The sequence below is a fragment of the Corvus moneduloides genome, chromosome 1, assembly GCF_009650955.1.
Source record: "Corvus moneduloides isolate bCorMon1 chromosome 1, bCorMon1.pri, whole genome shotgun sequence".
NCBI lineage: Eukaryota > Metazoa > Chordata > Aves > Passeriformes > Corvidae > Corvus > Corvus moneduloides.
In genome coordinates this window covers 57,289,922-57,316,107 of record NC_045476.1, presented here as the reverse complement: position 1 = coordinate 57,316,107, position 26,186 = coordinate 57,289,922, and the positions used below count along the sequence as shown (strand labels likewise).

General features: G+C 36.6%; 1 long non-coding RNA gene across 9 annotated transcripts in view; it reads left to right on the top strand.

The window, feature by feature from the left end:
• Positions 1–26,186, top strand: part of LOC116444959 — a 131,047-nt gene that overhangs the window by 23,886 nt on the left and 80,975 nt on the right. For 7 of the 9 annotated variants that reach the window (XR_004240596.1, XR_004240604.1, XR_004240598.1 and 4 more), the window contains 2 exons: positions 9,187–9,405; positions 24,141–24,275. This is a non-coding gene — a long non-coding RNA (uncharacterized LOC116444959). The remainder of the gene's footprint in view (positions 1–9,186; positions 9,406–24,140; positions 24,276–26,186) is intronic. The other 2 variants (XR_004240599.1, XR_004240605.1) reach the window with 2 other exon arrangements.

The window sequence follows — 26,186 nt, the reverse complement described above, 5'->3', positions numbered from 1 at the left end:
GTAAGCACGTCCCTCGTGGATTAATTATAATGAAATTACTCATTTGGAACACTATGCCAGAGCTTTGCACTATCCAAGATGCAGTAAAAATTTCATGTGAATGTTCTTTACACTGGAAGAAATGCTGCAGTGGCAAAAGATGTTTTATTTATAGCAACCCTGTCTATAGAGGAGAGGGAAGAGCTACTGCACATTTTGAGAGCCAATATTTTTACTGTAGCATGTACTTTTCCTTCAGCTACATTACAGCTTTGATGCTTAAAATAGATGAACATCATAGGAAGAATAAAAATGCACTTAGCTATTATCTTCATTGCCCTCAACTTTGAAATCTGGAAATCCCCCTTTTAAAAGTTGTTAGAGACATTTTTACTTTGAAAAAAATACCTGAAAAGAAAAATGTCTGGGCTTTCTGAAACATATTTCAGAGAATAATGGCATTCTTGAAGATTCATAAATCATTTCCAATCTGGTGAAGTTGTTGGGAATTGCATCAGACCCAAGTGTGCTTATAAAGAGGACTGGTAGGTCTGTAGCTCACATGGAGGCTCCTCATCTTTTTGGCTTGGATCTGTGCTGCTAATATCCAATCCAGCAGAAGTCCAGCTTAGCCTGATTTCTAAGAAGTTGTTTATACAACTCAGCAAAAGTTCAGAACAAAAAACAGAATTTGTTCAAACGAATATACTACTGTATGGATTGAACTGTTTTGAATAGCTAAGGGGACCATAGAACTTGAACTGAATAGACCAAAATTAGCATGCTGGAAATAAGATTTAAAGAATTATCAGAACAAACTACTCCATTTTCCCATCTTTTAAATTCTTTTCTGCCATGACTTGATTTTTGGTTTGAAAAGGTTAATTCCTCTGCAGTCCCTTGGACCATACATCTCCCTGGACTCTTATCCCACTCAGCTGAGGATGACTACCATCAAGCTGGAATTAGGAACCCGGTGATAAACTTTCTAGTCAAAGAAGAAAAGATTTGAAGAACAGCTGATATATGAGAGCTATGCCATGCTTGATATGATGATGTCCTTATTCTCACACTGTTTGTTGATTTTTTTAATGAGGGGAGGATGCATGGTTTCCCTCTTTAACCACAGGGTCTAGGTTAACTAATCAGCACAGCATCTTGCAACAGAGAGCAGTGCAGAGCGAGGGTCAAAGCAATCCTGACATTAGTGCAGATGAACATGACTGTGCTGTTCTGTTCCTCTAGCAGTGAGTTCACCCTAGAGGCCAGAAGCCACACCAGGTCATTGATACCAGAGAGTACCTTCATAATGTTTGAATCTTCTTTTTTTCTATTTAGCAAATTTTCTTATATTTTTTGTCTTATTTTCCTCAAAGGAAATAAAATGACTTTACAACAACCATGCTAGCTTGTCCCAAACTCTCTAGAAATGGTAGGAACTGTTTAAAATCTCACATGGGACTTCTTCCTTAGAAGAACCCTACACAGCTAAACATTAAGGTTAACTAAAAGAAAAAAGAAAAAAAAAAAAAGTTAAATAGGAAGTTGATTTTTAAAAGATCTCTGTAGACAGAGCCTCTGTTAATATAAATGAATTTTCTCTCTGGATTCTTTGGATGTATTTATTCTATCCAGGCTAACACACACAAGATAGATCAGATTTCTGGTCCAGGAATCCTGTAGGGACAGTGAACCATTTTGTTAACATAAACCATTACATTAAAGTGGGTGAAACACTTTTGATTCCCAAACATCTATAGTTTTTATCCCTATCAATGGATTCCATTTAAGAAAATTGGCTTTTCTGAGAGCTAGGAGCAAGAGATGATTGGAGTGAGACTTTACTAAAGACTATGTCTACTAAAACTGGTATTTCTACTGATGAACTTGAAGGGTATCATAAAACAGATTTTTAGATTTGGAAAGATTGAGGTGATGAACATGAGGTAGCAACACAATATTCTAAAGGTGACCCTGCTGCTTGGATGGTTGTGCCAGAATCTCTGACAATGTCTATCACATTTACAAGAATTTAGAGGCTGATGGAGAGAGAGAGGTTGTAAAGTGAGATTTAGATTTCTTAGACTGTTCATTTGAAAAATCAGCATGGACCGTGATTATAGAAATTTGGAGGTTCCAGATGAATGGTGGGTGGGCCATTAGTCTGAATAATTTTTTTAAGTTGGAAATGAAAAATAAATTTCACTTTGACAAGGTTTGAATCTCTGTTTATATTGAATGATAATGGAATACTTCAGGTAAATTAAAAAAACAGTCCTAGAATTATGGATGACCTTCCAGAACTACAAGCATAGGTATACAGTGAGTATGACACAGAAAATATAATTCATATTACAAACATTTCAGAAGAGTTGAGTTTCTATAATTTCAGTGTAAAAACAAGAGAGGTCTATATTCCTTCCAACCTCAGTTATGTCTATCCCATTGTTCTTAGTGATACTTTTACCAATTTCTATCACTTTAAATCATTTCTCTCCCACCAGCCACTTGTCACTTAACCATATGCAGTGCAGTACTTTCCTTCAGTTTCCTTATACTTGTGAGCATGAACTTTACTATATAAGGTATGTTTTATGCACCATCAACTTCAGCAGTTTTGACAGAAATCCTAGCAGATTAACTATGAGTTATGCAGGAATAAAAAATTCCATATAATCATGTAGGATTACTTGAGATGAGCAAACAGATTTGACTTGTTTTAAAGTCCAAATGAACATATTTAGCTGTGACTGTACATTCATGAAACTTTCATCATCTTCCTCCTGGAAGTTCCAATTATTCTTTAGTTTTATTCAAGATTTCTGTGTGGCTTCTAAGACTATGTTAATGCTTCAGTGAACCATCTACTATCATTTTACTTCCAAAGAAGGCAGAAAAATAATTCCAGACTCTGGATTTTCTGATAGTCTAGCAACCTCCTGCTGCATAAATATATTGCCAAATCATTATTAAAGTCTCTTTGGAAAATTGATCTATTGGAAACAGTATTCTGTTACAGAAGTTCATTCTGGTATATCATAATGCCTGTGGTAAAGCCATCAGTGGGTTCTACCAGCAGAAGTCCCCTGCTGGCTTGTTAAATTACAAATTGCCATCTGTTTTCTAGGTAATAAAACTAAAAAACCAACCCAGAACTGTTCTCCATACTGTTCTCTATAACATGCTTAGGAATCAATTTAAATCATTCTAAAGGAACAGTATAATTGTTAAAATTACTGAGGTACAACTAAACTTAGAACAAGATTTATTTGTACACAGTACTCCTGAGAACAAACACATTATCCACTTTCTTTTAAGTGGTGCTAAGCTTGTTTTAAAGCCAAAAGATATCTTATTTTTCCCAGTGCTACCCGCTGTTCCTCCCCATGAAACAGGACATGTCATCCTAGGAGTTGTTATTCAGGAGAGATGGATTAAAAAGTCTATTTCTATGGAATTTTGATAAATGGATTCGGAGAGTCATGCAAAGAGGATTTTAAACCATTGTTTCATGGAGGGCAGTGTAGAAACGCCTCAGAAAGTACTTGTGTTGGCATATTCATGGTGGAGGGCTGCAGCATGAGAAAGAGGGACTTGTTGATGTCCAGACGTAGTAGACTCTTTACCACAGAAGTTTGACTAAGCCTCGCCTGCTGTGCTTCAATCTTAAAAGGAGCTTAAAGTTCTTTAGTCTGATCCATTGTATGGAATGTCTGAGAATTTAACCCTACCCCAGACGAAAGCAGCACAGCACTTGTAAGAATAATTTTTATCTTAAAATTAATTTGTCAATGAAACATAAGCACAAAATGTTCCCATTCCAATTGGCTGTCCCAAAACTGATTAAATATGTCTCAGTATTGTTGGTAAATTTGATATTGTGATACTTTGGAGGAAGAGGATAAAGGAGAAAACAGGCCTGGGAAAGCTAGTGGGAGCTCTGGATTGAGGGTAGGTTCAGGGTTTCAAGGAAGAGAGCTTTTACTCTTTCCCTCAATTATTAGAATAATTTCTTTTCAGGATTCAGTATTCCTCTCTACTTCCCTTAAATCTTCTTTTTCACATAGCAATATTCCTTCTCACCCCTTCCAATTAATGTGCAAGAACAACCCTCCAATTCTCTTTCATTTGCTTCCTAATTTGCTGTAAAGAGAGATAAATTCCATCTATCATTTTACTAGAGAGAGGGGACAAGATAAAAAACAGAAGAAAGAACACTCTGACATATTGCCTTGCTAACAGGTTAAGCAGAAATATGGTTAGGTGGCAGATTATAGGAGAATTAAAGTCAGCTTTTGTACATATAAGCAAAAGCTGCCATGCCCTCCTGTCTTCTCTGTGCTGCTGGATTGATATTTGGGCATAAAAATGATCAGAGTTTAGGAAGTGACTGATGAGTGAGACTCATAATTTGATGGGTGTTGCTTTTGTTTGAGTGAAAAAAAATGGTACCTCAGGACAGCTTGATTCAGCTGCTGATGCTTTTGACTCATGAGCTCTGGGGTGAAGGTGCACGAACAGTAATAGCTGGCTTGGGGTGGGTGCAAATATTTGTTTTACTGCTAATGTCATTTTTGTACAGTAAGTGAAATAAATACCGTGACAAATAACATTTTTAAAAATTATTCTAGAAAAATAATATTTTTCTAGAATAATTGCATGCTTACTACTGGCTATATTGTACAGACAATGCTATCAAGGTATCCCCTTCATAAGCAGAACTATGGCAATAATACAGAGTGTAAGTAGAACAAGAATTTTTGCAAAGGATCTGAGTGTAAGGGAATAATCAGTTTTATGCCGCTAAGCAGCTCCTCTAGCATACTGACATCCCAGCCCCTCTAACCGGTATATTTAGCTGTCATATTCATACATGGAGTTTTTTTATCTCCAGTCAGGGCTTTGCAGAGGGAGTTGAACTGCAGTAGAGCCATACTGACACCAGGAGGTTATCAGCATTACTGGTCGAAGATGGGTGAATGCAGAAGTGTTAAAACGTCTCAGAAAGGCTTTTTTAAAGTTCAGTCAGTAAAAAAAAAAGGACAAAAAGGCCCCCTGGAATGTCCACTTTCACTGCGGATTTTTTTTTCTGATGTTTTATTTTCAGGATAGGTATACTCTTGTTCTTGGGGATTTCAGGCTTTTCAGCTAACCCTGCACAACATATAATCGTGAGAATGAGGACTTTCCTTTGATAGTCACAATAAAGTCCAAAGGTATTGATAGGAAAATCTCTGCAGGAATAAATATGAGGATCCGTTCAAACAAAGGAAAGGTGCATGTCTGAAATTCCAAATAATAAAATATTGCAGAGAGGTGATTCTCCTCACTTCCAGTGCTTTTTTTTCTCCCATTTGTTAAGGTGTGTTGCAACTGTCTAACTTCTAGCACATCTGTTGAGCCATTGTTTCATCTCTCCCTCTTGCAAAAGCAGGAGAGATCAGTTGAAACAATTATGAAATTTGAGTTCTGCACCACTACAATCCCTGTTTTGGAAAAGAAGATGGCAGAGCACATGCCTCTGGGGTGCACACTATCCGAAGTCAGCCCTGTAGAAAATACATGGCATTTGTAGAGGCAACTAGATAACTCTTCAGACCCCTCAAAGACTGAAGCAGCAACCGGCAATCAAGAAAACAAGAATAGAAAATTAAGTGTAGACATTTATGAGATGGATAGAAACCCTTTGGAATTTAGGGAAAAGTTTATACTTCGTCTTAAATTTAGACTTGAACACAACCAAAATATAAGGAAATCATCCTGGATTTCTTTGTTTAGAACCGTAAATGTGAAGCTATGATATCTTCTTTAACATCAAGTCCATCTAACTGTGTCATGATCAGTGATAATCTAGGCAGTGATTCTTAGTGCTTAAGCAGCAGGAAAGATGAAAATACAAATTTCAGGTCATGAAGTTGTATCTCAGCTACCCAGACTTCACAAGATAAATCAAAAAATATATCTTAGTATTACAGATGTTCTTTGTGGGTAGAGGCTACGAGACTTAGTGATATGGTCAAATATTGGTGTGATGCACCGAATCTGAGTTTCAGCTGATTAATGTGTGATACAGGGCTTAGAGTTTTTTTTTCTCAATAATGACTTGGTTGTGTCTTTGAATACTGTTTTGTAAAAACACAATACCTTTTCAGATGTTTCTCACTGCAAAGCATTGTTAGGCAGTATGACCCCATTCTTTTGGGTGGGTAAGTTGAAATGGCTCTGTCACCTGAAGTTAAATTAGGGAATGCAAGTGAATGTCAAATAGCCTTGTTGGTTTTTGTAGGGAATAAATAGGAACTATTAGTACTTGTCAAAGACATGAGGGATAGAGAAGGGGCAGACAATACATGAACTCTGATTTCAGTGAAATGTGGTACGTTTTTGGAGGGGTTACCTGTGTTGAAGTTCAAACTCTGTGCAATTATGTGGCCCTAATTCTAGCACAGCATTATTTTGGAGCATTTGTGCTTCATTAGCAATTCAACCTAGGGATTTAATTCCAAGTGTTAGCCTGAACCTTTCCACTGCAGTGCCACTAGGTGGGGAGGTCGGCTAACAGTTTGGAAAAATCTGTGCGTTTCCCTATGTGGGGATGTTACAGGATTCATGTCCAGGGGCCGGTGAGGGGGGAACAGATCCCACTGACATGGGGCTGGTTGTCCCTAAAGTTTAAGCCCACTCTGAGTGGGAACCCAGTGTGAGTCTGCTGCTTGAGTGGGCTTAAGCTGTGCAAAGTTACTTGAGCTTCAAGTTAATTCTGCCTTTTTTCCCAATGAGTTGTGAGACTTTAAACTCCTTGCATGAATTTAACCATGATTTAGATTGTAGTAGAAAAATGAAAAGGAGACTTTAAGTAAGATTACTTTTCTCTTCTGGTGAAATCTGACATATTTAAAATTGCTACTGTATGATTCCTCTCCATGTTTTCTCTCATTAAAAAAATTACAAATAAACAAGTAGAAGAGTGGGATAATTCCACACGCAAAACTAAATGCTAGCTGCGTTATCTAAACTGCCTGAACTTTTTAATTTTTAGAGACAACCAAACCTTTGATTATTCTCCTCATCCTCAATCCCTCCATCCATCCTTACTTTTTTATTCATCAAAAAGACATTTAGACAACATATTTCAAGTTTCCCAAGTACTTAATGAAAGAAATATTTATTTTCATTTTAAATCATAACTATAATGAGTATCCAAACTACACTTAGAACAAAATTTGAAAAAACATAACACTGCTAAATAGGAAAAAAATGTGAAAAATCATGTTTGGTGTTCAAGGGAGCTAGAATGTCATAAATGTTGGATAATAGGAGAAATATTTATATGACTGGGTGAACAGTGGCACAAAACATAAAATGAAGATTTTTTTTTTCTGCCTAAAAGATTAATCTTCTAAAACATGAGAACCTTGCAAGGAAAGCAACAATATAGCAAAGTACCTGTATTTTGAGAATACATTGTTTTTAAGTATTTCCTTCTAAGTTATAGTTTGTTGTACTTATTTGTCAAACTCACAGGACAAAATCCTAATTGTAAACTTTAATTCCTCTCCTGTCTTACTTAATTCATGCCATTATATATACGTGTAGTACCTTTTCCCATCTCAAGTGAAAAAGCTACAACTTGTTTATGATACTAAACTGCAGTTCTCTGCCAGAAAAGAGCAGAGTGGCATCTAATGTACAAAGTGTTGTGAGAACTGGAGGAAGAGGTGTGTGAATTTTTGTTTGTTTTTTTGTTTACTTGCTCAACCTGTGTTTTATAGATCTTAAAAGTGAATCAAAAAGAAAAAAAATTGTTGGACTTTTGAGTTTTTAATTGGCCAAAAATTCATCATCCACAAACAGGGATTTATATATTAAAATACAGTAATTTTCAAATTCATTAAATAATATACTCTCTGACTAGATATAAAACTGACTGAAAAGAACCAACAAATATCAGAGAAAGAAGCAAGATGAAATTCAAAGCATGTAAACTATTGGGAGAGAAAGGGAAAGCATGAGCTGGGAAAAGCACTGTGTCCTATGGTCTGGCTGACAAGGCGGTGATTGGTCAAAAGTTGGACTTTTTGCTGTTGGAGGTCTTTTCCAACCTAAATGATTCTGTGATTCTGTGATCTCTAGTAAGAAGAAAATGAACAATGGTCAAGCTCATATTGCATAAATACATGGTGTTGAATTTTTTTAAAAAAAATTATCTTTTTAATTTTTGAAGTTGTTTTCTATGAAAAACACAGAGGCAGAAATACATTTCACTGCTGCTGGTAGCTTAAAGAAGAAATGCAGCAAAGCATTTCTGGTCCTGCTGCTGTGGGAGACAGGAATGCTGTTAAACTTTGTTATATGGAAAGCTGTCTAGCCCTGGCTGAAATTCAACCAAAGTGATTTTTATATTTGAGATAAGCTGTGGATAAAAATCAGGCAAAATACCACAGCCTTTCCATGTGTCAGGCATCTCCTCTCAAAACCAGCCTTCCCATCTAACGCTGCTTCCCAAATTTATCTCGGCATAACTAAGTGACACAGTCTTAAATTTGAGTGACTCTTGTGTGTTATGGTGTAAGGACACTCATTTATCTAAGACATGACCAGTTATTTGCATTGGAGTCTGTACATTTTATAAGTGTAAAGACATTTTTCTTGAGTGCTGAATTTCATCGTGTATAACTCTCAGGAAAATTTCAAATTGTAGATGGCAGGTTGGAAATGGAATTCTTGACTTGCATTTCTGTGCTGAAAACAAATGAGCAAACAAAATACTCCTCACAGTTCCGAACCCATGTTGATAAATTATTCTTAAAACTGGAAAATTTAGTGAGTGCTACTGTAAGTTTTCAGGTTTTGGAAGGGAGGGGTAAAATGGTTACATCCATTGTATTTCTTAAGTCTATTTTTTTTGTCTTACATGACTTAAACACTGTATTATATAGATTTCTTAAGTCCAAATGAAAGAAACATCCTTTTGCCTGTCTCCCTTTGAATCAACTGAGCTATATATGCAGGATTTAGATCTCCAGCATTTCTATAGTATCATACTGGAGATCGTATCCTTGCTCCCATGAACCTTTGCAGCCACTGGGTGGAGAACTTGTCTAACAAAATATCTCATTATGACAGAGTGAAAATCAATCCAACTGTACTTTGCTGGCTGGGCAAATTTGTCTAATACAGGTCATATATTAGGCTCTTCTTTTTCAGTGGTCAACGTGGTTCAATTTCCAGCTAGGACATAATTTGCACAATAACCTGAAGTTGAAATTAATACTCAGAAACAAGCTCTACTGGGCTTAAGAAAAATCCATTAAGCTGTCTGCATTAGAGGAAGAAGCTGACCAATGGAGTTGAAGCACATTTGTTATACTGTAAGAAGAAAGTTTCAGACAAATATCACAGGAACCAAGATGACACTCCAATAAGGTAACTTTAGGTTTAATCTCAACTGCAAATAAGAATATTATTATGGTGATTTATTTGTAGTACTATCTTGTCTAACGGAATCAAATGAGATCAGAGCCCCACTGTGCTAAACACTCTGCTCTTGCCTCCAGAAAAAAAAAATGTACCTTCCCAGGGAAGTTTGTTTCTTAAGTAGATAAAAGTAAGAATTATTTGGAAGGCCAAAGAACAAAGCAGAGTGACAGAGTGGTCCAAAATAATAGAACTGGTAAGTGACAAAGCTGAGGACAGGATCCAGGTCTCTGAGCTTTGGTCTTGTCTTCTTTATAGAATCATATAATGGTTTGGATTGGAAGTGACCCTAAACGTCATCTAGTTCCCACCCACCTGCTGTGAGCAGGGTCAAGTTTCACTGGACCAGGTTGCTCAAAGCCCCATCCTTCCTGGCCTGGAATGGTTCCAGGGATGGGGCATTCACAACTTCTCTGAACAACCTGTTCCAGTGCCTCACCACCCTCTTAGTGAAGAATTTCATATTATTATCAAATCTAAGCTACTCTCTTTCAGTTTGAAGCCATTCTCCCTTGTCCTGTCTGGCCTTGTATTCTTGTTGCTCACAGGCTCCATGACACTGTGACTTCACCCTGCCATTTTGTTAAATGAAATCTCAAAATACAGCATGTGGTATTTTCATATCTGATACAATACAGAGATTTCATAAAACAGGGAGAGCTTTGGGGTACTAGTAGACCCTGTTAAGAACCAGATAACCTGAAAATGATTACTTTTTAATATGGGTGATATGAAGCTCTCTGGATGTTAGTTAAAATTATCTCCTTTATATTTCTATCACAAAAATCTTTGTCACAAAAAATACCATATGGTTGAATAGACTAATTTTTTAATACAGGATATTATATATTTATATACTTTGATTCAGAAAGATGGAAATTATTCCGGGATAGATTGCACCAGCTTTACTCCTGTTTAACAGTAACTTCTGTTGCAAATCATCTCCATGGTAAACAAAGGCAAAGTACCATAGAAAGAATTATGGACCTGGTAATAGTAAAAGCAAAAAACATTGAATGGAGTTTGAACAGTAGCAAATTTCATTATTTAATATAGAAAACTTTAAATGGGTTCATGTGGGTGCCTAAGCAATATGTCTTGACCCCCTTGTATATGTGTATGCTCCAAAAGCAGCATTACCCAATTAACCATTTACTTGCTACCTGTCTTGCTGGACAAAGTTCCTCTTCCTAATGATTATTCAAACAACGAATTTGTGTAAGCAGCAAATAGACTGAATATTCAAACTATTTTGTGTCTGAATAAACCAACAAAAAAATCCTAATTGGTTCAGATCAAATAAAAGCGTCTCTGTTTTTCCTCATTCAAACCAGAAACTAAATTATTTCATGTTTTGCTAACCAGGATATTTGTATTAGGATAACCAAAGAGAAAAACATAGTTACAGATATGATGTATTGCTGGTGGAAATAATGTTGCCCTTTTACCTAATAGTCCAAGGAGATTAAAATAATTTTCCCAGAAGCTTGAAACCCAAATTCTTCTTTTTTCTGAGAGAAGTATCCTGTGTGTCGTGCTGTATTCACCCATTTAATATGGCATTCTCTCATATGAAAGGTGTTAAAGTTCCCTAATAAGTACTTAAATATTCTTTGATCCTAGTATAAAATATATGTATTTAAAATCCAGTGGCCAGAATACTGACCTGAGCCTCAGGAAAGCTGTTCTCCATTCACCGGCCTGTGAATTAGTATAATTTAGGAAAACTCCTGATAGGGCATTTAGAGCTCTGTCTTCCACCAAATGGATTTAAATTTGGAGTTTCCCCAAGAAACTGGGGTTTGCTGAAAACTGCCAGTAGATGAGGGCCGTCTTGGAGAAGCAAGGCAGAAATAAATCTCTTCCCACTGTCATCCTGAAATATTCCCTAAGAGTTCAGTTTATGCAACTATACAGAGGTTCTGTCTGCTAAAAAGGCAGAAAGAGTGGTCATAAACTTTCATTACAGAAAAAAAGAGAATAGGTCTGGATTCAGCCATAGCTGTGTGGCTGAGACTCATGAGTTTAAGCATTCTACCTCATCCTTTTAACCCCACTAACAGAGCAAAAGTTGATTTTCCCATGTTTTCCTTGCTGATCTTAAGTTAGCATATCCTGCCCTTCATGCTCAAGGACCTTTATTTTAAGTTTCCTGACTTAAACTAACAAGGAGTAAGAGGAGGGAGGATGCAGGGAGACCTTTCACTTATGGTCCCCTGAAATAAATTTTGGAGGAATGTACCTTTTTCTGTGGAAAACTATGAGGAAAACATCAAGCTTAGTGTTCAAAGCAGGGCAGTAAGAAGGCTGCCCATATTTGCAAGTACTCACACCTGACTTAGGTGCTGAACCAAAGTTAATGACAAGGGGCCTGTGGCCCCTTAGAAATCTATATATTGTTGTTAGCTCCACAGTGGAGTGAGATTTTTTTCAGATTGCGTATTGGACTGTGCAGAAGAAAGAAATGTAATCGACTCCTGGCTTTCTGTGCATGTTCAAACACATTCCCCCTTTCCCTCCCTGACGTATATTGTCACAGTGTAAACATTCTGCTAAATATTTCCTCCACCTGCTTCAAACAATTAAGGAATCATCTCTTAACAGGAAAAATAAATGTACCAAATGTCACAATGCCTCAGGGGGATCGAAAATGATAAAACAAATGTTGTAACATTCTATTTTGATCCAAAGGTAAACAAAAGAAACGATGTGTGTACGTGTGTATACACATAGATTTACTCTATTGGTCATGTAATCCATCACTGAGGCTGTTGGTTAAGGGATAAATTACAGTTCCAACATATTTTCCAAACATTTAAACCTTTCTCATAAAATTATTTTGAACTGAAAAGTATCTCCTGCTCATTCTCAAGCCAGGTCTCGGAAGTGAATTTTCTTGCAAGGTTTCATAAAAAAATATGTTCAGTGGTTTTATTTTCACATAATAACTTTGAAATACATTAGTTGACATTTTCCAGATGCACTTTTGTGCTCAGGAACTCAAAAGAAGCCCTTATTCAGAAGATGGAATAGGTGGCAAAAAAAAGAGGAGAAATTTTTACCTTTAACCCTTCTCATTGTTATATGATAAAAATAGTTTTGTTCTAATGGAAACACTCCAATTTTTTTGAAGCATAAATCTGCTAGTTCTTATTGTCTCCTTTTGATAGGGCTAAATTCTGCAAGAAAGTGTAGATCAGCTCTTTCTAGTAAAGAATATGTTTTTTCCCCCAGGAAATTAGGTCTAGACTAACTAGGCTTTTCACTGGTGCAGGGCATAGGAAGTAGTTCAAAGAGGAAAGAAATGCCTCACTGTTTTCCCTTCAGAGCTTCCAGGAAGTGATCTTTTGAATTAGAGATGAAACAGGAGATTCACGGAGAACTCAAGCTCTGGATCGTGTGTGCGGCTGTCTAAGGAATTCAGATTGCTATTTAGAGATTTAGAAATCTCCTGGAGGCCAAAAAAAACGAGGGCTAGTTCTCAGCATTCCTCAGAACCTTGTGCACAAAGGATATTTGTTACTATTCTTTGTCATAATCAACCTGCTCATTTACTAGACACATATAATTCTTTGTGATATTACACTCTTAGCTGTTTAGAGGGGAACCTGTGTATGTTCTTACTGCTTCCTTGGTGCCTGCTTTTGTGTCCAGGCTTCACACTATCAGCTAACCCTGGAATAGAAAGAAATAATCTGTAACAATCTCTGTGTGGACGTCTCAAGATAATCTCAGCATGAAATAACTGACAAATCATTTGACTTGGAGGCTTCAGATGATTTCTAGATCCATTGTGATTTTGTCAGGCAGCTTAGGATACACTTGAAATAGCTTTGCAAGGGTTAATGCAAGCACTTGAAGCATCTTTTGGAGTATTGACCTGCACCAACCTCCATAATGCTGTGGCTACACTACTGCTCATGGTCCTAATGTGATAGAAAAAGCTAGCTCAGGGAATTCTACGCTCCAGTGCAGTCTGCGCCCTAGACATGTACTGCCCGCTTCTAAAATAAGTGTAAGAGGAATAGCAGGGATTTTGTGAGGATAAATATATGGATGATTGCAAGATCTACAGTTATGCTGAGCCATAAGCCTTCCTAGACAGAATAGAAGGAGATGCAGTCCTGCAGAGTGGGAGTGTCCAATATCGTTGATGCAGTGGCCTTCCTTTTTGGTGCTGCCCCTGGATAATAGCATTAAGCTGCTGACATTTGAATCAATAACTAGTTATCCCTTTCCAGAAAGGAGATAATTCGATAATGGAAATGACAATGAAAGCAAAGGTGGACTCATCCGGCAAAACTGAAGCATTCTTTTCAGTGGCCTTAGCAGAGTTCGCAAACCTCTTTCCTCAGTCTTCAGAGTTTCTGCTCCTGTTCTCAAAAGACAGTTAGCCTTTTCCTGGGTGCTCTGCTTAAACACTGACAGGACTTTTTAGATGTCAGACTTGATTATCTTATCTGCTCAAAGTATTTTATCAATCTGTCTTATTTTCATGAAGAAGGTAAATAAATTAAAACTTGATAATAGGTAGGCTTCTCTACCAAAGAACTTGTCCCCAGTGCCACATGCTGGACTCTGACACTTAACTATTTTGAATCTGTATGCTTAAGAATGAGATCAAAAAAGGGAAAAATAACCACTGGATTTAAAAGTGTCTAGTCAAAAGTTCATGCACCCCCAGCATTGTCTAGTAATCTCACATTGAAATCAATGAAAGTCTCCCTCTGGCTTCATGTAACTTGTACAGCATCCATATGAATCACATAGTCACTCCTGTGTTTACAGTTTGAGTTAAACATAGGGCCAGGAAGGGACTGTTGACACTGGAAAAAAAAGTGCAAATATTGGTGCAACTGAAGACCTATATCTATTAAAGCCAATTAGAAAGGGGAGCAGAACAATGTTGTGAAAGATTTCATTGATACCATTTACAATGGTATCATGTTGCAGCAACAGTTAAAGTAATTTTTCTGGGATTGTTGGCACAGCATCAGATTTTTAATACAGAGTGCTAAAGAGGATGGAAAAACTTAAGTGTCTTGATATTTTAGGATGCATTACTACATGCACTTCAGGCCCTTCCTCACAGGTTTGGCTCATTTTTCTGAAGCTTTAAATAGAGAAAAAATGACTTTCCTATGTTGCCCTGATATTCTATTTTATTCTGTTCTTTCTTTCTGGCATGTATGATATAGTGTAATGACATCACATCCATTAAATCTGCCTCTTGATACTTGTTTAAGGTTAACTGAGGCACAGGGATTCTATTGCATGTGTTTGATGCTATTTAAACTGCAGAGCTCTAATTCATAACGCCTTTAAAACAATGAAAGAATAACCAGTAAATGGGTCACTCAAGTTGATACAGGGCTTCTGCACTAACAATACTCTATATTTTATATATGATCAAAACACTTTTCATTTCCTGAACTCTTCGTATTGCCAGGGAATACAATCCATACTTAGTTTTCTTTTTTATAAGGGCTGATGATTTGATAATAAGTAAATTAAATTTAATATTAATAAATACCCTTGTTAACTACCTGAGAAGTGACACCTACAGTACTTCTCATCATGAATTTTCTCTTAAGCAGGTGATGAACTGGAATAAACATTCCTTATATATATGTATATATATATATACATATATGTACACACACAGAATCATAATCAAGAAATAAAACAATATGAGAAGACTGATTAAGTGTAACACTGTCATAAAATTAACTGCTTTTTTTCCATATCTCTATTTATGGACTAGCCAAACTTGAAAATTGCAACATTGTCCCTGTAACAGGTCCACAAAGAACAAACCAGCTCTTGAATAACATATTTTTAAATATGTTATTACACTTACTAAATCTAATTTGAAAATGTCAGATGGAGGTCATATAATTTATGAGCTTCAGACAGGTAAATGTACTGTGTAAACACTGAGATTGAGATGGTTCCTTTCCAAGCTGTTGTCTTGGAATCTTTTGTACTCGCGTACACATTACTCCCCCAGCCCCAAGCTGGATATGCTCCAGATAAGATTCCTTTTCCTCTTGCGTGCGAGGAAAAAAGGGATAATAACTTTTGACATCTGGAGATGCTGTGTAGTGTTGCCTTTTTGTTTTGTTTCACTTTGGGGGTAGCAGCAGGGTGAGAAAATGAGGTATTTATTTGTGAAATTTTGTTTGTTTAAATTTTTCTTCTTTTTTCCCCCAGAAACTGGCAAGAAAGTAGATTTCTACCAAAATTTTACATGATAACTCTTCATTTCAACTGACTTTTCAGTAAAATTGCAGAATCATTCATTTAAAATTCTTGTCTTACTGAAAAGTAGTCCTAAAAATAATTATTTAATAAAGATCCTTTAATGTCCAGCCTTTTTCTCTTCATGCTTTAACCCTGATTTTATTTTTCTTTTTTTTCTCTCCATTTATTGGCTAAATAAAAATAATAGCCTGCACAATGGGAGTGGAATTAAAATTAAAGATATTATCTATTTTAAAAGAATTTAAAATCCTCCAAAATCATAGGAAAAACATAATTTAATGAAAAATATACAAGTTATTGTTGTGGGTTTTTGTTCCCAGACAGCTTTTTTCTTCAGAAATGGGCATGAATCATGGTAAGGTTTTTAATAGTAGTAATCAGAAGGCTTTGCAACTGAAACCAGTCAAATTATGGCTTCTAAATGTAGACTTTTTTTTGTTAAATGTTCAGTATAGCCATTCGGGGAAACATAATGTTGTTTGCTGCTAACTAGCACAGATTGAAAGTATTTTTCAGTCTCGATGTTGAGTTGTCTAAGAACCTCTGTTTATATTGCATCCTATTTATGCAAGAAAATGAACTTCATTTTGAAGCTAGTATCTTTGAAATAGAGGATAATTTGCACTGCATGGATTCTGTCTGCAATATCAGCTAAGTTTGCAGAGAAAACTAGGGGTAAAAACAGCAATGTTCAAACAATTTCACACAACTATTTCTTTATTATATACTGGTAGAATTCTATGGATTAGTGGTGTGACAATTTACTCAAATGTTATACCAGTGTAAGTCCAAATAACTCTTAGTGGAATTATACCTATTAAATCTCTAAATCAAGTGACCAACATGTTTTTTCAGAAATGCCATTTGTGACTGCTTGCTGCTTTTTAATTTCTGCTAAAAATTATAAAACAAGAATCACATTCAAGAAGCTGGTCCTAAAATGCTCTTACAAAAACCTCTCCCTGGTGAACTTCCAGAGAGATTGAACTCCTCTCAGTCTTAGTGAATGAGATTTGCTTTGTGATTTTTGAAACAAACCCTAGTTTGAAGACAAGCTTAGGAAGACATTAACCGATCTAATGTGACATTGTATGTGTTTGAACAATGCTTTTCTCAAGGAGCACAAAATCTACCAGCCTGGGAATGACTATGTACTATATAAAGGCAGACTTCCATGCTTCAGAGTACAATGTGCAGGTATAAACATCAGGTTCACATCTGCCCATCTATAATGACAATGTCATGGAAGTTTGCTGAATGATTTAAAGGTAGAATTTCCGAATGGAAGAGTGGAATCTAAGAAAAGTTCTTGCACTTCAGGGGTGCATGGCTATATAATGAATTATTTTCCTTATTTTACAGAAAGGTTTTACTGTTTTTGCAGAAGATTCTTGCCCATAACACTACAGTATTGCACAATGGAGACTGCTCTTTCTTTCATTTTTCACAGATTTGCAATGGATTTAAGTACAGCAGTATATTAAATAGAGATGGGTTACAAGCTTAGGCAATACCCAGAAAGTTTAACTATTATTAGCATTCTCCTTGGCACAGCTTTCAAATAGACCATCTAAAACTTTCCCAGTATTAGATGGCAACTTGACAATTGTCAAGAATGGTTTGGAAGATAGTTGGACTGAAGACGGGCCTAGGAAATAGTTTGTACAACACATGTGGGAGAGAAAAGAGTTAAGCTGTATTATCTTATTAACGAGTAGGTTCTGTACCTTAAGTAATTTGTTGAGCTTATGAATGAATGAAGTTTTAAACCTATCCTCTAAATCTTTGAAAAATATCCTATCTGTGGGCCATTCTTTCTTTTGCTTGAGATTGCTCCATACATGAGGTTTTCTCTTTTTTCATAGTTCTAAATCTACAGTCATTTACTTCTGAAATTAAGTCTTTGAATAACCATATTTTAGTCAATGCATATTTGCCTGAACAGCATTAAACAGGATTCAATGAATAGACTGTGAAGTCCTTGGGACACAGTTTTTTTCTTATTTTTATGCTTTCACTTTATTGGGTTGATTTTCTAACAATTTCAGCTCATCCCCGAGAATACAGGTGCTCTCTAAGCCTGAAAATACATTCCTCACTATTCACCCTTGCTCTTGAGTATTTCCGATGCAACCAGATTGAAATGTGCTTCTGATATTCTGAGTGTCCTGGCTTCCTAACATTTTTTAAAAGGGTCATTCACTTTACTGAGAGTTTGCAACTGAATGAAAAATTCACTGTATTTGATTTTTGCATTCTCACACACTAAAAGGAGAATGAAGTACAAAATTATCTTCTTAGAACTTAAAAATTACCATGTCAAGGTTGAATTACAGACATGATGAAGAGATGCATCTTATCCAAATGCAACATATATGTGCTAGTTAATATTAGTATGCCAACAAGAAGCCAGGAAGATTTCCAGAAATCCTCAGCATCTAAATCTTGATGATTTTCAAGACAGGGTTATCTCCTGTCTAGTGATATAATGACAAAACATTTTTAAGAGTCGATAGCTCCCCCCGCAATGGGGGCGGGTGGATGAGCACATTTGGAAATCTAGTTCACTACTGTACTGGAAGAAAAATGGGAGATCAGACATTTTCAAATGCAGGTGTATTTGTTAGAACCCTGGAATAACACAAACCTGTTTCATTTGTGTATATTTCAAACATCTGTGTTGCAGAAAGATTGTGGTGCTCTCGAAAGGCCAAGTATTACATCCAAAACTACAGGTGAAAAACCATGATTGCATTAGCTATCATCAGTGGTCTCATTTGTCACCAATTATTACTTAACTTCATAAATCTTTGAGGATTTTGCAAGTAAAGCTCATGCAGCTTTGAAACTGGTTTTTTGTTGGGGTTTTTTGTTGGTTGTTTTTTTTTAATCTGATTATTCACAGCTTGCTAATTTGTAATTGGACTTTTACAACTCAAAAACCTCCAGATTTTGGAAAAACTAATTTATCTTTTCTTGGTTTAATTGTGGTATTCACACTCAAAACTGTGGAGTGAGATTGCTTCTAGTGGGTTGTATGCAGTGTTCTGGAACTAATAAAATATATTATTGATTGCTTAATGAAAAGCACTGTGTTCATACAAATTTACTGTGGCTGAGGGTGGATACAACAGCTACTTCTTATTCTGTTTGGAGGATCACCTGCCATTTTACTTGGGTGTATTTCTGCATATCAAGTGTGCTTTCAAATTAAGTTATGGTTGCCTACAGGGCACTATGTTGGGTGGCTCCATTAAGGTGCCCTTATACTTTTCCTTCCATGCAGTGCTACCCGTTGCTTTTAATTTAGGTTAAGATCATCAAAATTAATTATGATAGAGTGTATTAAAAGTTGAAATAGCAAATCAAGGAGTTTTATTAAGTGCCCTTTAGATTCCCTTATGTGTTTAGTGGTTTTAGCTTTTTATTTGCTCATCACAGTCTGATTCATCATGATTACTATGAAAAAGATCAGTAAAGCAGAACAAAAATGTCTGACTATGGTGGTAGTAACTACAGGTTTCATTTCCTAGCTGGTTTGATATCCCTACCAGCCAAAATAAATGTATAACTGTTCTAGTAGTGCTGGTGACTACTTGTAGTTGCCCTTTCCCTGTTGAGATGTTTGGTCTGTGCACTTGGCAGCAAAGCACTGGCTGTATTTCAGGCATAAGAAAACGCTACTGGTCCCCCTCCATCATCCTAATGGCAAAAATTCCAGTGTCAGTGGTGAACACCAACAACTATCAGTGCACTGTGATGAATCTTGTGGTGGAGAATGATCTCCCCCATTATCTGCGAGACATGACACACCGTGCCTGCTGCACTGAGTGCTCAGGGCAGGATCTATTGTGATTTTTTGATGCACAGTTGCTGGGGACAGGCAAACACCTATCCAGTGGATCCGTGGGGTGGTCTTGTTTCTGTACAGTGTTGGTTGCTGTCCCCAGGTGTAGACCTTGTGAGGTTCCCCTAGGCACAAGCTCCTGCTGGAATCCTAACCTACTTGGTACCCAGCTGAATCATTAATTCTACCATTCTAGTTCACACCTTATACATCTTTAGCTTCCTATGAAAGCAGAGGAAATTTCGTCACACAAATGCTTGAGGTTGCTCAGTCCTCTGCATCTGCTGCATCTCTATCTGTGTCTTACTACCTGACAGCACAAGCTGGAAGGACTCAGGGTGGGATGCATCTGCAATTGGAGAATAAGGTCTGGCATTCATTAGTGGTATTGTGTGTACAAAGCTCCATGCATAAGAGATTGTAATACCCATGGTGAATTCCAGACCTAGTGACATAATTAACAATATGATCTCAGGCAGATAAACCATCTACGAAACTCAGCCTGGAAAAGATCCTTCATGTGGTTCAGCAAACTGTCATGTATTCATTTTTCTTATGTTGTAAAGCCATAGATTTTTAAGTGAAAAGACGTTGTAGCCATCTATAATCACCTTCAGCCTTAACATATCTATCTCCATTACATTAGCCCAGGTAATACATTCAATACATGTACTATACCCACTGATATGTAGATGAACATACTCTTACTGACCATAGTCTGCTTTCAGAGGATTAATAGTTTAATGACCAACAGAATAGCCCAATACCTGTACTTCAACCGTTCCACTGAAATAAAGCACATAACAATCTCTGCTAAACATGACAGTACTCAAACACATGTCCTGAATGGACTCAGGTCAAATCAGCTCCTCATTTCTAGACGTACCTACTGTCAATGTACCAGGTTATCTACGAATTGTACTCCTCAGGGGAAATCACCACTGCATATAAGATCCCATATGCACTAGCTTCAAAACCATTAATTCCCTCTCAACTCATAGCACAACTTGCATCTTTGTATCTCTGGGTCACATATCAAGGCCAACATACTACAAATCAAAGAATGTCATCCATTAATTTATTAAATCAACCATAATTCTTTTGAGGTAAAAGAGGATGACAAAAAGAGTTTCACATGAATGATACAATTCTGGGTATTTGTAATATCCTTTTTTCCAAAATTTAATTCTCAGTGTTTCAAATCCTCCCTTTTCTCTAGTTAAATTTTATTTGGATTCACTTTTGATCATGTTATACCTTTTCCTGTCAGATGAAACTCTTACTGATTATCAGAAATATTATTTTACATATAATGAGCAAGTTATCTCCAGGGCATTTGTCAAATTAACCAAATAAGCTATGTTTTGTCTGTCTTTCACACAGTGAGGTATATTTTGAAGACTGCATCATTACATCTTTCCAGAACTCCTTCCAATTCCTTGAGATCCTTTTAGAACTACAGATGTTAATTCTGGACACTGAATTCCAGTAATGGTGCCATTAATGGTGCCATTAATGCTGCCTTACCACCTTTATCATGTTCCTGTGCTTGCAAATCAATTAAGGATCATGTTAGCTCACTGAAGGAAATCAGGTTCAACTGCTCATCCACCGTTATAGTCATTTGTTGTCAATCTGGAGACGGAATCATTGCTCTCTACAGTAGCTTTTCTCATCATACAAATAGTCCTTGTTTCTAGATAGAAGTCCTTGCACTTGGCTGCAATAAAACCTATCTTTAGATCTGAACTGACCTCTGCAAGCGATCTGAGTCACTCTGTACAACTGACCTGTTCTCTCTATTATTTACCATTCCACCAATAGGTCACATCCAGTTCTCTGATTAATTGAAAGTAAAAGGAAATAGATTTTTTTTTTTGGTATAAATTAGTTTAATGCATGAGGCCGTGACCCAAAGCCCATTAGACTCACTAAAAGAATTTCTATTGAATTTGGATAGCTTTAGGTTCTGAGTCAGTTGTAATTTTGCTGTTTTAGAAATTGTTCTGATTCCAGGATAGAGTAGAATATATTACAGGCCTTCCTGACAGCTATAGAATTGATTTTTCTTAGCTTGGTATTTTTAAATTTTTTGGGGGTTTTGTTTTTGTTTGGTTGGTGGTTTTTTTTTTTTTTAATTACTTTATTTTATTTTATTTTATTTTATTTTGCCAGCAAATAACAGCTGAACAATCCAGGCAGGATGGGACCAAAAGCTGGTTTCAGAGACCACACTAGACTTAAAAATTATTTTCAGTAGCTTAAGAAGCTAATAGTCTATGCATCAGTTTCTAGAATTATCCATATGCATGGTCTTAATATGTTCCATATTTTCTTAAAATGTAAATCTGTTTGTTCAATTATTTTTCCTCAGCTAGTGTTGCCTGATTTGATTATCTTGAGTCAAAATTCAGGCAGGTTGTCAATTTTGTGGGAAACTACAAAATTTCAGATTTTCATTCAAATATGGGACGTGCTTTTTAAAACACTGAATAATATTCTTTCATATTTTATAATCTTAAAATATTGAATACTGCAAGTTGTCCTTGTTTCAAGCATTTCTAGAAATATAATCAATAATCCATAATAGATGGAAAATCTTTTGATAAAGAAAAGAATAAAAATTTTCGTTCAACTTGTTTCCTGAACCTCAGTTTGTGATAGGAAGCGGAAGGCATTTTATTTGAATCTGTCTTGCCTATATGAGTTGCAAACTAATATTTTTTAATGACTGTTTCTTAGTGTTTTTATAGGTAACATCTAGTGTAGTAAGTTCCTGATGTCAGTTTAGATTAAAGCACCAAGAAAATAACTAATAATAATTCTTCAATCAAAAGTAAGCTGTTACAGAAACATGAAGGGGTTACTTTCAGGTGAACATTCTCCAGCATTGGCTTGAAGCCATCTTCAGCAGTCAACTACAGAAAGATTTATTGGTCAGATGACTTTCATATGTACAACACAAATTAAAATCCCAGTCATGGGAATTTGTTTAACAGTAAAACCCCAGTCCATGTAAACATCTATATTGTTGTGGAGGAAACCTTGTATCTATGTGAACTTAAGAACTGTAGCAACCTGCCCCAGGCCACAAGATATCCCCCCGTTTTTTTCCTAAAATCATAAGTAGGGTGTTCAAAAAGCCTTTAGTATGTTCTTTTACTGATATTAAACACAGTACCTACAATTTTCTCCCTCCCTGGGGCTAGAGACAGAAATTTTCTTGCTAGTTGTTGCCTATGTGCTTTGGCACATTTAGGCTGTATCCTTCAATATCAAAGTAGTTGAGTAAGCTAATTATACTGATCCTAAAAGATTCAGTGCCTGTAGGCTTTCTTCAGTGCATTGTGTATTTATATCAGAAATGAAGCTTGTCTTGTCTGCTTGCTGTGCTGTGCATGGGTTCTTAATCTCCTGCTAAGATCCCAGCTATTGATTTGGGTTGGCTCTCTCTGTAGGTGCCTGGCATGGTGCCTTATTCTCACAAAGCAGTAAATACCTACTCCTGAAAATTGGGACTTTTGCTGGTACTTTTAGATGGCCACCAGAAGGACAGCTTTACTGGTTGACTGAGAGTGCTGCCTTAATATAGAGACCTAAAATCTGGAAATTGCTGATGACATGGAGTAACTTGAGCAATGGCAGTAGATGTTCTGCTCTTTGCTGAAAACTGGGTGAAAAGCACCCTGACATGCAGTTGATAGCTTGCTGGCAGTGGATTTTACTGAAACTTCCTATGTTCTTTTCCTCGAATTGTTTTAAATTTTTTCCAGAAAGATTTACATATCAAGAGATAACTAAGTTTTGCACAGGGTCTTCTATAATAAATTCAGTACGTACGTATCACTGTGTAAGCTCTTTTTCTATTGCACTGATAACTTGCAGCCAGCAGTTAAACTTTTTTTTACATTCCCCAAGTCAGCTATGGAGATACAAATGGAGAGAGGAGGGGAGAGAGAATGACTTGGGTTTTTTTTTTTTTTTTTCTGTGTTTTTTTGATAATGTTTATATGTAAGAAAGGGGTAGTCACAACTCTAGTGACAACATGGGGTACTGTTCAAAAGCTTCCCTGGGCAGTTTCAACAGGTGAAGTGTCATGGCAGAAATAGCCAGCAAGGCAATAAAACTGAGGAAGGAAAACCAGGCAGATTGTCAGAAATGTGTTCCTGGCTGAGTGACAGAGACCCACTCCAACAAGCATACAAACATGTGCATAACTACTTGTGTGAACAGCGTTGCTGAAATTAAGGGAAGGAAAGATCTAAAAAGGAAGGATATTACCACAAGCATTTTTTTTCAGGCTTTCAGCCTTCAGTGTATGGAATAGTTTGGCTTTTACTGCTCAGCTTTACAAAACACTTCAAAAAGTATTGATGTAGCAGAGGGAGGAATATGAGTAATCGAGCAATATAGACTCTTACAGCTCACATTTGTATGACTCATAATATTCAGGCTATGAAAAGTAGGACAAGCTTTAATGCAAGGAATAATGCAAAAATTTGTGTCAGTTTATTTTTTACATCAATAACTTTAAATGACAAAAGATTTCCCTGTTCTCTTCTATATTTTAAGAAGAAAAAGTAATTCACAGCTCCACCTTCACTGCTCTGCTTAGCGAAGACCAAGAACAAACGTCAGGAAAACCTGGAGTGTTTTGCTGCAGGTTGGGAGTAGCCACTAGGAGGGGCTGACTGCCTTGAAGAGAAGGTAGGGATTGATTTACTAAGAATTCCAATTAAAAACGCTAATAAAATAAGTTCAGTACTAAAAGTAGTGCTAAGCTAAGATAAAGTTGAAGTATTTATATATTATTTACAATGGTTACATAATAACTTGTGGGATAAATGCTCTGTTTTATACTAATGTACTTCGAGGCGGCAAAAATATTCACAGGCCCGATTTCAAAACAAAACTCAGAACACTGCTCTCTCCTATAAGATTTGATTCATGTCAGTTCTTAGAAATAAATGTCTTGTATTTTATGCACCATTGTAGGACACAGATAAAATAGCTGATTGAATAATGAAAAAGAAAAGGTCTCTGTTCTGCCTGTGGTTCAAAGTCAGTGTATATAAAGCCAGGTGGCCTTGTTCATAAGCATGGCTCTTGGACAAAACAGCATCCGTTTTTCCATAACAGCCTTTTTTGCTGCATTATAATCTCTTTGTATATTTAATACCATAAATAAAACACTGGCATAGAAGAGAACTATAAATAAAACACTGGCATCGAGGGGATATGACAAAAGTGATCTCTCAACTTGTTTCTTAATATCAGTGCCATAGTTAAAAGAAAAGTCTGTTCAGTGCCATACTGGAAGGGATGAGGAAACAACTGCTGCATTCCCTCCAGCCCCCAGACTGGCAAGCAAAAATAGTAATGCTGGGAAAGTTACAAATGGGATTGTTCAGAGTTATTCCTTTTGATTGAGGCTTCCTTTTTCTCCACCTTCACATAGAACTTACTGCTCATGAAAGATGCCAGAAAGATGATGCTGACCTCCTATTAAGAGATATTTTGGAAAAGGTTGCATATTCCAACCAGAGATCAAGCACCATGACAAACATATGGGGTATTGGTCTTCTACCCTAATTTACAAGACAGTGAGCGAAAACTTGTGTTTGGTCTATAACTATGATCACTGATATTTTGTCTGACAAAGGACAATTCTGGGAAAATGTGTCTTGGACATAATGTTTCTTCTTGTTTAAAAAAGAAGGAGAAAATTTCATTTAGAAAGGTAAATATTAAATATAAACTTTCTTTAATTTAATGAGAGTCTTGAAATCAAAAATATTGCAGCTGCCAAACCATAGCCCAATACATTTGGTGAAACAAGGTTTAGTTTAGAGATCTGGGAAAGTAAGAAAGGAAAGAAGAGAATCCTCGGTTCTCTAAAGGCAAGTTTCAGTGAGAATGGCAATGATCAGTATGAAAAATGGGCTAAGAATATTCTTATTTGGGTGGAGGATGGTAATGATCAGGGTGAAAAGGGACAACATGAGCTGACCATCTGTATTGGACAAAAAGATATATTTTTTTTCCATATTCAAAAGTACACTGCTGTGAGTAGGAATCTTTTTCACACTGATGTAATTAGTATCAGCACAAGAAACCTGTCTCCTGTTTCTCTATAAGCAAGGGAAAAAACTCAAAAGTAATGACAATGTAAGAGAATGGTTCCAAAGCAGCCCTTTGCTCTGTGAGGAGGCAAATTGAATACTGTTTTTAAACAGGAAAGATCTCTGCTTCTACTGAGTTCATACATAAGGTGGTCCTCTGCCTGTCACAGGTTGCCCTGTGACTTCAGTGCTGCCTTCATGGTAGGGTGAGGAAGGCTGGAAACTACTGATTTTCACAGAGGCAAGTTCTTGATTTGCAGGGAAGAAACAACTCCTGCTGTCAGAAGATTCAGTGTATCAATGTAACAAGGGTCTAGACTTCACAAAATGGCCAGTATCTGCATTCAGAACTTTGTGGGAGCTACTTTGAGGCAGCCTGTTACTTCTGAGGAGAGAAACAACACCCAAAACCCATATGGGAACTGGCAGCTCCTGCTTCATTGTCAGCTCAGCTTTGGGGCTGCCTCTCACAAAAACGTCTTTCTGTGCCCAGACC